The sequence below is a fragment of the Silurus aristotelis genome, assembly GCF_946808225.1.
Source record: "Silurus aristotelis genome assembly, chromosome: 16".
Classification (NCBI taxonomy): Eukaryota; Metazoa; Chordata; class Actinopteri; order Siluriformes; family Siluridae; genus Silurus; species Silurus aristotelis.
The window spans coordinates 3,697,685-3,713,834 of record NC_139589.1 but is presented as its reverse complement, the minus strand read 5'-3'; the positions used below and the strand labels follow the sequence as shown (position 1 = coordinate 3,713,834).

At 39.5% G+C, this 16,150-nt stretch overlaps 1 long non-coding RNA gene across 1 annotated transcript; it reads right to left on the bottom strand.

Annotated features, from left to right (window-relative positions):
* Positions 1-12,846: 12,846 nt before the first annotated feature.
* LOC310739068 lies at positions 12,847-16,136 on the bottom strand. The gene is made up of 3 exons (XR_014537232.1): positions 15,479-16,136; positions 14,248-15,378; positions 12,847-14,192 (listed from the first exon to the last, which is right to left on the bottom strand). It is a non-coding gene; the product is annotated as an uncharacterized lncRNA (long non-coding RNA).
* Between the last annotated feature and the right edge of the window lie 14 nt (positions 16,137-16,150).

The following is a 16,150-nucleotide window of genomic DNA, read 5'->3' as shown; positions in this document are numbered from 1 at the left end:
TTCTAAGCAGAAATGCAGGATTTCTTCTTATTACAGGCTTTCCACAGTGCTTCATAGCATCTAAGGAACATTATGTCTTTTTTAAGTATTTTCCAACCCGTCTCAATAAAGTTTTATTTTTCATTCTAAAAAAAAGATATCTCGCACACTACAGCTGCAAATGGTTCTACGAGAATAAGTGCTTTGTGAGAGTGAAACTGAACCTTTGGACAGTATGTAAAACGGGTGGTGTGGACATTCTCTCTCCAGACCACCTCTGGATTGCTTGACCACTAACACAGCTCTGTTTCTCCAAAGCAGAACTGTGATTGGCTAAAGCAGACTTTAATTTGTTGCTTGTACAACATTACATGATACTGTCAAGTCAAGTCAAGTCAAGTCAAGTCAAGTCAAGTCAAGTCAAATCAAATCGAGTGGCTTTTAATGTCGTTTCAGCCATTCACAAATGAAACAGCGTTCCTCAAGAACCAAAGTGCTACAAGAGACAATATAAATAAACACATAACTAACTAGGACATTAGCAGACCTATACACAAGCTTCATTTACCTTAATGGTAAATTTGACATTTGACAAACACCCTCATGCAGAGCGACTTGCAAAATGCTTTGAAGCCTTCATCAATAAATACATGTTATGACTGTTTTATTAGGACACAGCTTAAGAATACCATCAGTCTAATTCACTGTTTAGAGAAAGAATTTTAAAATGTATATATTTTTGCCCTTTATTTCAAAGAAGTGCTAATTCAAAAAGCTCTGTAGGACTTTAGACATAATTTGAAGACTGCTTAAGACTCAGCTGTTCGGATAGCAAGTGGAAGTTTATCTCACCATCTCTGCAGAGGTGTTAAAAGTACCTGGAAATCATACTTGAGTAAAAGTATAGATTCCTTACTGCGCAATTACAAGTTAAAAATCACCAATTCGATTTTTTCACCAATTCCATCAATCTAAATTAAACAGTACTTTAACAGAATTCGACTCATATTGAATGTAGGCTCAACGATGCGCTAGTGTTAACACCAAGACACGAGTTATTGAAAAAAAAAAAACTTGTGAGGTTTTATTTCCTAAATTACAAATCAAATCGTACACCTCAATAGTGCATTAACCATCAACACAACAGCCTCTTTAACACTCTTCAACACCTCTTTATTCATAGTTAGAATGAAACAAAGAGCAAACAAGTCAGCCAAAAAAAAAGACAAAGTAGTAAAGCAATTAACAAATCAAATTACAGTATCATGTCTCTGGGTGGAAGAACAATTAGTGTTCAATGGACGAATACAATGTAAATAAATAATGTTAGATAAAGTAAAACCAAATATTCCAATTTGACTGTGATTTGATGCACCGCTCAGGCTCAGAGAGGGCCAATATTATTCATTCATTCATTTTCTCCCGCTTATCCGTAATTTGGGTCGCGGGGGCAGCAGTCTAAGCAGACCCCCGCATTCGACTGCTGCCCAATCCTCACAGCACCGTCCCTTACGGTCCCTCCTGCAGGTGGTGAGCCCACGGGAAGGCCAATATTATATTTATGATAATAATTATCATATGATGGGGAGTGGTAGCTCAGTGGTTAAGGCGCTAGGGGTGACTATCGGAAGGTCAGGGGTTCAAGCCCTGATATTGCCAAGCTGCCAGCCTTGGGCCCTTGAGCAAGGCCCTTAACCCGCTGTGCTCCAGGGGCACTGTATCATGGCTGACCCCAGCTTCTGAGCAAGCTGGGATATGCGAAGGACAAATTTCACTCTGCTGTAATGTATATGTGACAAATAAAGCCTATTCTATTCAACAAAAGCTGGTTCTCAAAGTTTGTGGAATTTTTTTCAAGCTCTTTTTGGACTGAAAATGAGGCCAGTATTGTTAAAATGTCACTCACAGGCAGCAGCTGCAGGTAGGAGAGTTTTTAGGCTTCTTCAGCAGAGGGCAAAATGTAACTCATAACGCGCATCGTCAATTTAAATATAGTGAAGAAAAAAGTACATCTATTAAATCATAAATATAATTGAGTAAAAGCTGCTTATATATTTGATACTCATTAAAACTAGAAAGTGGCCAAAAAAACTGCATAAGTACAGGAATGTAGTACATTTACTCAAATACTTTACACCACTGCATTCTGGATCAGTTGGAGTGGTCAAATGTCTTGCAGAAACAGACCTGAGAAACAGACCTGCCAGGAATCCAGTTCATGAGGTGACAAGGGCTTGAACAAGTACCTGAATGGCCTGTGTGGACAGAAAAGGATGAATTTAAGCCATGTGAGAAGAAAAGACAGTTGATCCTGTATGGTTGTGCGCTGTGACCGAAATCGAGCTCAGAGAGTTGTTTATTGAGATCTTACTGTTTCTCAAGCACCTTCTCTCAGCCCCACTGCTGCACTACAGAGACTGAGGAGTGTCCTGAGAGTCACTTAGGATACAGATTAACATGGCAGAGGTAGAGCTGCATCCTGGAGACAGAATGTAAAAGAAAGAAAGAAAGAAAGAAAGAAAGAAAGAAAGAAAGAAAGAAAGAAAGAAAGAAAGAAAGAAAGAAAGAAAGAAAGAAAGAAAGAAAGAAAGAAAGAAGGTTTTATTTAATTTTTTTGTTTTCTTTCTTAGAAGTCAGAAGGCACTTAAGTAAATGTATGATTTGTATCGCATCAGTAGCTGCTTCAAATGGATCTTTAATGCATCGTATCATTGGCTATGCATCAAGATCAGCTTTAGTTATGGAAATGCACATATCTACTGTATACAGGATATAAGGATGGTGTAAGTGAACCAGTCTCATCTCTTTGATTTGATTTGAGCTAATCTCGAGTCAAGCAGACCATAATTTTGAACGATAATAACTGAAACAAACGTTAACATCATGAAAGATGAGAGCAAAGAGCTGTTAACTCGAAATCTCTCGAGCGCTACAGTTTGAGAGGTGCCTACAGTGGAAGCTTTCCACCATGTTGAGTCAGCAGTGCTGTCTACCTGAGCCTGCTGTCACCCAGCATCCTCCCATGCCACCTGCATTTCCAGCAGAGCCCGGCTCCCCCGCTAACAAACTTCACTGTCCTTGAAGTTGGTCCTATGGCAGCGACAAATGCCTCTATCCTCAATTCAGGCACACAGCCATTGAACCCCCCATACCTTAAATCACTCCAGCCTCCCAACCCCCCGCCCCTCTGACTTTCAACGCAACCTGGAACCTCATCAACAACTCTATTTAGGAGCACACCGAAAACAGTGCTCTGGCACTCTGTGCCTTTCTCACAGGACGAGATGGATGGCAAGAGGGATTCGCTGTGACACAGGCAACAAAGCAGCCCAGAGGTTGGGACAGGCAATCAATCAGGTACTTTTAGGCTGGGAGTGAAGGTTTTCCAGTAAAGACGTTGCTCTCCCCCCCACCCTTAATTTAGATGACACAACAATAAAGTATGTCTGAGTAAAGTGTGCAGGGTATATCAAATAAATGTCTTCGATTTGAGTATAGAGAGAGAGAAAGACAGACAGACAGAAAGAGAGAGAGAGCAATTTATCAAAAGCCTAGTATTAATATTGCTGCATAACCCTATTTCTTTTATTATTTGCTCAAATCAAAATAAAGCATTTCAAAAGATTGGGTTTTGTATTTGAGGCTCAGGGAACAGGACTGAATCTGAAAGTCTATCACAGGATGTATGTGATCTGCTCTGCTTTAGAGCAACCCTGTAATCAACATTTGATCATTGACCCCATACAGTGTTTGAACAGTGACTGATACAGCAGGTATGTTGTCCATGTGTGAGACAAACACACAATATCTTCACCTGTCATTGCTAGCTTTTCCAGCTCGTCCTCACACAAAAAAAATGAAACTGTCCTCAAAATGTATTCATTTTTCACAGACTTCGCTTGGGAAAAAGTCACAAGAAATGTATGCACTAAGATGCACATCGACTCTGTAATCTGCCTTGCAATAGACTCTGTACACAACAGACATTCTGTCTGAAATTTTACATTTTAGTCTGGTATTTTTGGTATTAAATAAGATTTTGACAGCCTGAACTGGCATCCTTATAAACTGTAGTGCTTCTCCTATATTGAAAATGTTCATAGAGAGAGTAGAGGGGGCAGCATGATTCCTGTCCCAATGGGCCTTCATTAGCACTGGTCATGTTCCAGGTCTCATTTTGACCACTAGGTGCAAAAAGAAGTCGATGCAAGCTAATCGGAACAGTGAACCCTGAAACATCAGCTTTTATCTGTAACACTGTACTGGTTAATGAAAATATGCAATCAATATGTAAATTATGCAATTAATATGTAAACTGCAAATGCAGATTTATGAAGATAAAAACTTTTTGAACTAATTCTTTCTATATTTCTATATTCTATTTATATTTCCATCTATTTATCTGAAAATATATATATATATATATATATATATATAAAAACACATTTTTCCAACTGCCTCACCCTCACTGAAGCACTGGCTCAGTAATAAGGTCCAGGTTTTCATCCTTAGCACCACGTGCTTCTTATTAGTGTTTTTTATGCCTAGTGAGATGACGCAGACTTAGCTCCATCTCATTTGGTTCAGGCATTCTAGAGCCAGGCCAGATGGTGTCATATCTCAAGCTCTCACCAGCTCCTTAGCCAGTCAGTTCATATTTAGAACATTGGGTCACAGACCTTCCTCCATCTCAATAACCAACCAAGCAACTCGGTGAAACATGGCAAGGTGAACGCACTGGAGACAGATAATACATGACAGCTTAGTTTGCTGTTCCTGAGGAGGACACCTGCTGGGTTTGAAGGTGTCTATTGGTCTAGGAAGACTGTTATGCCGTTGCAATTATACAGCTGCTGCCTTCATCCACAAAGCCGACACACAGCTGTTGACTCGCAGGTAATAAGGTAGTACTTAATGAACTTACAAACAAGCCTTGAACTTTGAGTGGTACAAAACAATACAATGCCTCAGAGTGCACTGTATAATCCCCACAGCATGTAGCATGCAGCAGGAATAAGGAGTAAACAAAATTGCTTACATACTGCTCTATTTATTGAGACCCATTGGTCGTGAAACAAATTTTGTGTTTGTGATCAACTTTATATGATCAGAAACAGTAAGGATTATTCAATGGGCATGTAGGTGAAGGGAACAGAGGTTGTAAAGAGGTTATGGGTAGGTATGGCCTTAGGGAAAGTAATGTGGAAGGGCAGATGGTGGTAGATGTTGCTAAAAGGATGGAAATAGCAGTGGTAAACAGGTGGACTAACCTGAAGGAGATTGGAGACTGTAAGGTGTTGGCGGGGGACAGTGTCGCTAGAGAGCATCGGATGGTGGTCTGTAGGATGGTTTTGGAGGTAAAGAAGAAGAGGGGGAGAGTAAGGACTGAAAGAAGAATAAGATGGTGGAAGCTAAAGGAGGAAGAGTGCAGTGTGAGATTCAGGTAAGAGGTCAGACAGGGGCTCGGTGGTGGTGAAGAAATGCTGGATGATTGGGCAACTACTGCAGAAGTGATAAGGGAGACAGCTAGAAAGGTACTTGGTGTGACATCTGGAAATCGAAAGAAAGACAAAGAGACGTGGTGGTGGAATGAGGAAGTGCAGGAGAGCATAAGGAGAAAGAGGTTGGCAAAACAGAATTTAGATCAACAGAGTGATGAGAAAAGTAGGCAGGAGTACAAGGAGATGCAGCAGCAGGTAAAGAGGGATGTGGCAAAAGCCAAGGAAAATGCATATGAGGAGCTGTAGGAGAAGTTGGACTGCAAGTTAGAGCAATAAAGGATTGAGATGGAAATGTGTTGACTAGTGAGGAGAGTGTGTTGAGAAGATTGAGGGAGTATTTTTAACAGGTGATGAACAAGAAAAATCAGAGAGGGAGAACGTTGGATGGTGTGGAGATGCTGAAGCATGAAGTCAAAAGGATTAGTAAGGAGGAAGTGAGAGCAGCGATTAAGAGAGTGAAGAGTGAAAAGTCAGTAGGACTCAATGACATACCGGTAGAAGCATGGAGATGTTTAGGAGAGATAACAGTGGAGTTTTTAACAAGATTGTTTACCAGGATACTGGAAGGTTAAAGGAGGCCTGAGGAATAAATAAGAAGTGTGCTGGTACTGGTTTTTAAGAATAAGGGAGATGTGCAGACCTGCAGTAACTACAGGGGAATAAAGTTGATCAGTCACACCATGAAGTTATGGGAAAGAGTAGTGGAAGCCAGGCTGAGAGAAGAGGTGACCATCTGTGAGCAGCAGTATAGTTTCATGCCAAAGAAGGGCATTATTTGAAGACGCATTATTTGCTTTGAGAATGTTGATGGAGAAGTATAGAGAAGATCAGAAGGAGTTGCATTGTGTGTTTGTGGATTTAGAGAAAGCATACAACAAGGTGCCAAGAGAGCAGTTGTGGATTCGTATGAGAAAGTCAGGTGTGTCAGAGAAGTATGTGAGGGTGGTGCAGGACATGTATGAGGACAGTGTGACAGCAGTGAAGTGTGCAGTGGGAACGACAGACTGGTTCAAGGTGGAGGTTGGACTGCATCAAGGATCGGCCCTGAGCCCTTTCCTGTTTGCAGTGGTGATGGACAGGTTGACGGATAAGGTCATACAGGAGTCTCCATGGACTCTGATGTTTGCGGATGATATTGTGATTTGTGGTGAGAGTAGGGAGCAGGTTGAGAAGAGCCTGGAGAGGTGGAGGTACACACTGGAGAGAAGGGGAATGAAAGTCAGTAGGAGTAAGACAGAGTACATGTGTATGTGAATGAGAGGAAGGGCAGTGGAGCGGTGCGGTTGCAGGGAGAAGAGGTGGAGAAGGTGGAGAAGTTCATGTACCTGGGGTCAACAGTGCAAAGTAATGGAGAGTGTGTTAGAGAAGTAAAGAAAAGAGTCCAGGCAGGGTGGAGTTGGTGGAGAAGAGTGATAGCAGGAGTGATTTGTGATAGAAGAGTATCTGCAAGAGTAAAAGGGAAAGTTTATAGGACTGTGGTGAGACCTGTGATGTTGTACGGTTTAGAGACAGTGGCATTAACTAAAATACAGGAGGTGGAGCTGGAGGTAGCAGAGCTGAAGATGTTGAGGTTTTCGATTAGAGTGACGAGGATGGACAGGATTAGAAATAAGTTTATTACAGGGACAGCACATGTAGGATGTTTTTTTAGACAAGGTGAGGGAGGCGTGATTGAGATGGTTTGGACATGTGCAGAGGAGGGACATGGGGTATATCGGTAGGAAAATGCTGAGGATGGAGCCACCGAGAAAGAAGGAGGAAAAGCGGAAGCCCAAGGAGGAGGTTTATGGATGTGGTGATGGAGGACATGCAGGTGGTTGTGGTGAAAGAGGCAGATGTAGAGGACAGGGGGGTATGGAGATCGATGATTTGTATACAATGTAAGATGTATTTGTAAATGGGTAGAAAATACATCACTTTTTTTGTTACATAAATTGTTAGAATTGATATATATTGGTATATATATCAATTGGTATATAAGGAATACTGTGTAATACCTCTAAATGTGCAATCATTGGAAAGCAACTAACTTTGGGGTGGACTGTCTGCTACATATACATAAACATATGGTATGAGGTGGTATTAAAAAGATTTGAGACTGGCTCTGTTTATAGGAAGGTACTTTATTTATCTACGTTTACACACTATTACCTTCAAAATAGTCCTCTTGCACAGCAATACAGCACTTTCAGCGGTCCTGCCACTTCTGGTCTTCTTTTTTTCCAAGCATGTCAAGCACTTTCTGCTATTTGATGTCAATGATGTCAAAACGGTGAACTTTAAGTTAAATCTACATCTTTGGGAAGATGGCGAAGCTTGCAGGAGCCAAATCTGGTGAGTAGGGTGGGAGCAGTAGTGAGATCATGTGGACTGTTCTCCATCGATCATCATGCGCAAGTTGCCAAACGGTTTCGACATTTTCAGGGATTGAGCTCGTTGAAGGACTTCTTAATCTCTCGTCGTCTTCCAGTGATGATCTTCCGCTTTGAATTCACCTCGAACGACTCACTGCAGCATCGGCGTATGTCAAACATATGTCATTTTATACTTTTATTCTTTTAATTATTTATCTTTTTTTTATTTCCTTTTTACTTTAGAAAATGTGCAACTGGAAGCTTCTGTCACCAAAACAAATTCCTTGTAAGTGCAAACTACTTGGCAATAAAGCTCTTTCTGATTCTTAATCTGCTGACAAATGTCTCTGTGGAAGATTTGCCCAGTTGCACGCAAAATTTCACGTTTCCTCTTCTAACTTGCTGTTCATGATGAAATACACGTGCTCAAAATAGCACCAGTTAGCGCCATTAGTCTCAAAACCTTTTTAAACCACTCCGTAGCAGATAGTCCACTTACCAAACCTCTGAAACACACAAGTGTATAAAGTCTTAGAAAATGATTTTAATAAAAATGACTTTTAAAAATAGGAATAAACAAATGATGTGGCTCACTAAATTCCAGTCAATCAGGAAACCGAGAACACAGAAACTTAGCTCCCAATCCTGTTTTCTGTCAAATTGACAATCTTTTTTAAAAATGTAATAATGACCTCTCCTTGTCCTCTCCTGGAACATATCAATGTTCCCACAAAACTGCGAAAAAACACTTCGAAAACTGTCACAAACACACCAGTCCAGTGATAACATATTAGAACTGCTCTATCATATGCTGTAATTGTTATATCAAATGCTAATTATATCAAGATTTAAAGCCCCAGCAGACATGGGCAAAATAAATTACAAGCAAAAGGATTCATATATACTGTATGTGTGGCCTGGATCCACCACTGATCAGGTGCTACTGCTTAAGGTTACACATGAATTCAATTTCAATAAGATCCGAATCTTATCTAAAACCTCTTGGCAGTGTAATTTGTGATTCGGGGCACACTGAAGCAGCACATTTCATACCATATTCAAGATGAATCCTTTGTGATTCTGCACTAATTCTGGACTGATAAAGCGATGCTAAAGAGAAGCCTTTCGAAAAGACCAAGAAACAAACGAGTAATAGATTGTGATAGATTACTACTTAACGTGAATTTGGGAAACCAATTTGGGAAACCGTGGGCATGAGGGCAGGAATACACTCTGGATGGAACACACGTTTATATTCTCATACACACCGAGGGGCAAGGCTAATACTGCCTACTAGCATGCTACTATGCAGTGGTGGATGAGGTACACAAACCATGTAGTTGAGCAAAAGTAGAGATCCAGTAGGTAAAATATGACTCCAGTAAAGGTAAACGTGTCCATTTAAACTTTCCCTTGAGAAAAAGTACAAAAGTATTTGCCTTCAAATGTACTTACAGTGAGGAAAATAAGTATTTGAACACCCTGCTATTTTGCAAGTTCTCCCACTTAGAAATCATGGAGGGGTCTGAAATTGTCATCGTAGGTGCATGTCCACTGTGAGAGACATAATCTAAAAAAAAAGAAAAAATCTAGAGATCACAATATATGATTTTTAAACTATTTGTTTGTATGATACAGCTGCAAATAAGTATTTGAACACCTGTCTATCAGCTAAAATTCTGACCCTTAAAGACCTGTTAGTCTGCCTTTAAAATGTCAACCTCCACTACATTTATTATCCTAAATTAGATGCACCTGTTTGAGGTCGTTAGCTGCATAAAGACACCTGTCCACCCCATACATTCAGTAAGAATCCAACTACTAACATGGCCAAGACCAAAGAGCTGTCCAAAGACACTAGAGACAAAATTGTACACCTCCACAAGGCTGGAAAGGGAAATTGCCAAGCAGCTTGGTGAAAAAAGGTCTACTGTTGGAGCAATCATTAGAAAATGGAAGAAGCTAAACATGACTGTCAATCTCCCTCGGACTGGGGCTCCATGCAAGATCTCACCTCGTGGGGTCTCAATGATCCTAAGGAAGGTAAGAAATCAGCCCAGAACTACACGGGAGGAGCTGGTCAATGACCTGAAAAGAGCTGGGACCACCGTTTCCAAGGTTACTTTTGGTAATACACTAAGACGTCATGGTTTGAAATCATGCATGGCATGGAAGGTTCCCCTGCTTAAACCAGCACATGTCCAGGCACGTCTTAAGTTTGCCAATGACCATTTGGATGATCCAAAGGAGTCATGGGAGAAAGTCATGTGGTCAGATGAGATCAAAATAGAACTTTTGGGTCATAATTCCACTAAACGTGTTTGGAGGAAGAAGAATGATGAGTACCATCCCAAGAACACCATCCCTACTGTAAAGCATGGGGGTGGTAGCATCATGCTTTGGGGGTGTTTTTCTGCACATGGGACAGGGCGACTGCACTGTATTAAGGAGAAGATGACCGGGGCCATGTATTGCAAGATTTTGGGGAACAACCTCCTTCCCTCAGTTAGAGCATTGAAGATGGGTCGAGGCTGGGTCTTCCAACATGACAATGACCCGAAGCACACAGCCAGGATAACCAAGGAGTGGCTCTGTAAAAAGCATATCAAGGTTCTGGCATGGCCTAGCCAGTCTCCAGACCTAAACCCAATAGAGAATCTTTGGAGGGAGCTCAAACTCCGTGTTTCTCAGCGACAGGCCAGAAACCTGACTGATCTAGAGAAGATCTGTGTGGAGGAGTGGGCCAAAATCCCTCCTGCAGTGTGTGCAAACCTGTGTTCAAATACTTATTTGCAGCTGTATCATACAAATAAATAGTTAAAAAATCATATATTGTGATTTCTGGATTTTTTTTTTTAGATTATGTCTCTCACAGTGGACATGCACCTACGTGCAATCTACGATGACAATTTCAGAACCCTCCATGATTTCTAAGTGGGAGAACTTGCAAAATAGCAGGGTGTTCTAATACTTATTTTCCTCACTGTAAGTATCCAAAATACTATAATTTATTATGCCTATAATCTTCCTGTTATAATTTTTTTTCAAAAGACTCTTTGCTTAATCAACTCAGTTTATGTGACTCTCAGCACACTGATCTTTTAATCGAATGATATTTAAGTCAAACACTGATTGATTTTTTATTACAATTATCATGAGCCCAAAACCTTCTTTTCAACTACTTCAAAAATATCACACAAATAAGGTCACGTGCGTCGTGGCGAGTTCCAGTCTGGAGTTTCTTCCATTATTTATTCATGTTTAAATGTTCTGCTTTCTTGCTGAACTGTAAGTTTGTGATTGGTAGATACCACAAAGTGGCAATCAACAAAAGTAAAAAAAAACAAAACACATGCTTTACCCTGATTGGTGGATTGTTGCATGTTTGACCAGACAGGTTTATCCACTCGTAAATAAAAAGTAACGCTTCATTTCGCAAAAACAACTGTTGAGTAAAACGATATTTGACTTTAAAATGTGAATTTGAATGTGTTTAAAAGTAAAATCTTCCCCAAATTGAAATACTTTAGTAAGTTGTACTTGGTTACTGTTTACCACTGATATTGGGATGTGGAGGAAACCAAAGACCGCTGAGGAAACCTTTAGTACACAGGAAGAACATGCAACGAGTGTAAATACAGCAAGGCAAATTTAGGAAAACCTGAATCTGAGAGTTTGCTATGAGACAATCTATATATCAAAATCTTTATAACTACAAATGAATTGCCTTTGTGTGTTCTATTTGTTGTCGTTCTAAAGGTTCGTTATCTTGGCCAGGACCTGCAAAAAAATGGAAATATTTGGAATACTTCAGATTAAACAAATGACTATGTGACTTACTTTATAAAGTCTTCCATTTTAGAAGCACACAGTATGGAAGAAACTGAGAGGAGCTTGACAGTACAGTACAGGCATAAAAACTCTTAGGATGAAGTCAGTCCTCTGGCAGAAGTCCAGCTTGTGTGTTAATGGGCAGCTGATACACGGATGCCAAAAACTGTCTGTATTTTACAGCTTGCTCTGCAACGACTTGTTTCTCTAAGACACCATATTTTCCCCTTAAACCTTTAATAGTCCTCAGGGCTTGTGCCAGAGTCGGTAGGCAGAATTGTCAAACCATTGACTAACTCTCTGTGGCATATTTCAATGAGACTTTCTTCTGTTGCCGAGCAACTCTGTACCTGTGTGACCTCAGAAGGAAGTTTAATAAGATATGGCTTTGCAGCAAATAAAAAAAAAAAAAAAGAAAGGGAAGGGTTCCCCCACAGTCTATTTCTGGAAAGTCTCTAAGCAGGTGGACACAGAAGTGGTGCATTGTCCAAAATGATCGAGAATCTGCACTGACTCATGACATTTTAATCCAGGATGATGGATGGATGTGTTTTGAAAACAATTCTCTGTAAAGTTGTTAACACTATAAGAGAGAGTATGCTGGAAGTGAGACCAGGTAATGAATATGGGAAATGTTGAACTTGGGCCATCCTTCAACACCACATACCATGTTCTTACAAATGGCATTTCAGGTTTAGACTCAATTGTAGAAGCTGTCGTACATAACTCAGATCTGTAAAACCTGGAATGAAACATGTAGATAAAAAAAACAATATACAGTACATACACAAACTGATTTGCTTAACACCGTATTATTTTCCATACAAACACAGATCGGAGTCCAAGCACTCTTAACAAAGGTACATTTGCCAATTGAGAAGACACTTTATTATAATCAAGGTCACATTTACTGTTTAACATTTACAAATGCTTAAACGAAGTTAACATACTGCTCTTAGTGTGGAGACCCAGTGGTAGTAAAATTCAATCAAATTTATATTATAAAATACAACTCCAATTCCAAAAACAGTTGGGACACTGTGTAAAATGAAAATAAAAACAGAATGCAATGATTGCAAAATGATTTGAACCTCAAACCCATATTTTATTCACAAAAGAACATAGAAAACATATACCATTTTGAGGAAAAAAAAAATATTAAAATATTTTTATAGCTGCAATACGTCTTAGAAAAGTTGGGACGGGGCAGCACAATTCAGGAAAAGTAAGTGTTTGTAAAAATTCAACATTTTGCAACTAATCTGGTTCATTGACAACAACTCAGTAAGATGATTGTGTATAAATAGTGTCTCTTAAAGAGGAAGAGTCTCTCTGAAGTAAAGATGGGCAGAACTTCACCAATCTGTGAAAGACTGTGTCTACAAATTGGGGAACAATTTCAGAATAATGTGCCTCAATATAAAAGCCGCGTCATAAAAGCGAAAAATACAACAAAGGATACCCAGAACCATTGAGCTGCCAGAATCCTGTATTAGACATATAAAAGACAACATTCCTCTCCCAAATCTTCAACTGGTCTCCTCAGTTCCCAGAACTACATAGACAGAAGACGTGATGCTACAAAGTGGTAAACGTGACTCTGTCACAACTTTTTTGAGAGCTGTTGCAGCAATCAAATTCAAAATCACCTTTTATATAAAATGGTACATATTCTCATTTTAAACATTTGATATGTTTTTTGTGATTGGGATTTATGTGATTTGCAAATAGTTGCATTCTGGTTTTATTTACATTTTACACAGTGTCCCAACTTTTTTTTTGGAATTGGGGTTATAGATGTTTTTACCTGTCATGTGTACTTTTTTTTCCACATATACCAGCGATGTTAGGAAGCTGGGCTCAGAGTGCACAGTCAGCCATGATACAGCACCCCTGGAGCACAGAGGATTAAGGGCCTTGCTCAAGGGCCCCAAAAGTAGAAGCTTGGCAATACTGGGGCTTGAACCACCAACCTTCCATTCAGCAATCCAGAGACGTAACCATTGAGCTATTATTACACACGAGAAAAGAAAGAGTACGGATCATCAAAGTATGCAACGCTACATTTTTCTTTAAATGGCCAAAAAAATGCAGTGTCACTCTTTTCATCGCAAAACATTGTTAGAATTGATATATTGAATATAAAATACTCCAGGATTTACAGTTATTGGGGTGTACTTGCTCAACTCATACACTGAACCAGACAGTACAAAGGGGTATAAATGGGATCTGTAATGTTTACAGCAGGACGTTTTTATACCATTAATTCCAGCAGCTTTCTGGAAACAGTCTGTTCAGATGACAGACCATGTCTTCGTGGCGTCCTACTTAATCAAACAGGAATGGAAACGAATGATATGGACCACCAAAACCTAATCAATCAAGAACTTGAGAACACAGGAACTTGCCTGCCAATTAGCAGTCATGTTTTCTGTCAGAATAGCAACAGTATTTTGGAAATGTACGAATTTTACAGTCACCACAGGCTCAAGCTTCACAATTTCCAGATCTTGGCCCCTTTTTACACCTTTGAAGGATTTCAATGCGCGATATGTTTGACACCACTGAGCTCATTGTCGAACCACGTTCAAAACACCAATGGTGAGAATATCTTTGGGAAGAATTGTGTACATCACTCGAGTGCAGTTCACAGGGACTTAGTCAAAGGTTTGTGGACTAAGGTGGGCTTTTTGTGCATCCTGTTCAGAATTGAGTCTTTGCTTCGTTGGTAAATTTGGCCACCACTCATCTGGGAAGGCTTTACACTAGAACTGAGTAAGACATTTCAAACTATGTCACATCCCAATAACTATAGAAAGCCTCACAAACTGTAATGGCTTTAAAGGTTATATTGAAATTTCTACTGGTTTAAATAGAAACTCTAATGGTATCTATGGGTTTCTACTGGTAATTTATTGCTTTCTTTTGGTGACATGTTATAACCCTGGTGGTCTAGTGGTTAGGATGCGGCGCTCTCACTGCTGCGGCCTGGGTTCGATCCCTGGTCAGCCCCAGCCACTCTCAGTGCTGGTCCCAAGCATGGATAAATGGGGAGGGTTGTGTTAGGAAGGGCATCCAGCGTAAAAACATGTGCCAAATCAAAAATGCGGATGGTCAGCTGTGGCGCCCCCTAATGGGAGAAGCTGAAAGAAAGTTTTTGGTGGCTTGTTATCTGTTATGCACCTTTGGTAACTTGACAACCACATGGTATCTGCTGGACACACCTTGCTTTGGTTTGACGATAATTTGGAAATGGTTTTAATGGTAAACAGCTAATTTTTTGTAATGGTATATTTACTGAAAACCATTTTGTGATGGTTCACAATAAAACTTTATACAAGGTGCTGTTTTATTACATTACCAGGATTCAGTAATAAATTATACTCATGGAAGACTGAATAAAGTTTGTTACCAATGAAGAGATTAGAGAGACAGACAGACAGACAGACAGATCTGGAAATAGTTCTTTACACTAGAAGTGAAAAAAGAAAATGTAAAAAAAAAACAAAAAAAAAACATACAAACCCTCAGAAATTGTAACCGCTTTAAAAGGTTAAAATGGAAATTGTATTGGTTCTAATAGAAACTCTAATGGTCTCTGTTGGTTTCTCTGGAAAATTTGCTGCCTGATTTAGATTTTTCCCCTTTAAATTTTGGTTAAGGGCCCTGCTTAAGGGCCCAACAGCAGTAACTTTGCATTACTGGGATTTGAACTTTTTGTTTAAAATTCCAACATCATGTTCAGTTCCCCCTTTTAATTTAATCATAACTAATTAGTTTTTCAGATTTTCCCCGTTCTCTCACGGAGAACACCATAGACCAAAACACAGGGAATTGTTCTTATGGGGTTTTATGTTAAAATAAGGAAATGTAATAAAAATATAATTGATTACAAAATGAAGTAAAATGTTAACAGCACAAACTGAATACATAAAATAGCATTTTTTGAGTGGCGTCCGTTTAACACGCGAACCACCGCGATTAATTAAATGTTTTGAAACGTAATATCCAAATTGTTTTTTTTTGTAAAATAAAACAAAGAACAAACGTAAAAACGTTTAGATAGAAGTCAAAAATCGGATGAGGAGTCGTTTGGGAGTCAGGAGTCGGCTCATATCGGCGAATCGATTCAATGATCTGATTCGGGTGAAGAAAAGCAAAATTCATCAATCTTTGGGATGATCTGATGAAGTGGTTATAATCTGTGGCACTGGAAGTTATTTATAAAATTTATGGGGGGGAAAATCGTTTACTAAATTACGTTTCACTACTAATTTACAATTAATTTATGATGCAAGGAAGAAAAATAATTACTATATTATTAATAAAGTAATTATGGTAAATCTTAAAAGAATAGAACAAAATGTATTCAGTCAGAAACTGCTGCGTCTCCATACAGGCAGTGAAACACGATCGCCACCTGTTGGACAAAACAGAATTTCTTAATCGCCTTTCTAAACAAAACAAAAAATAGGGGTACCAAAC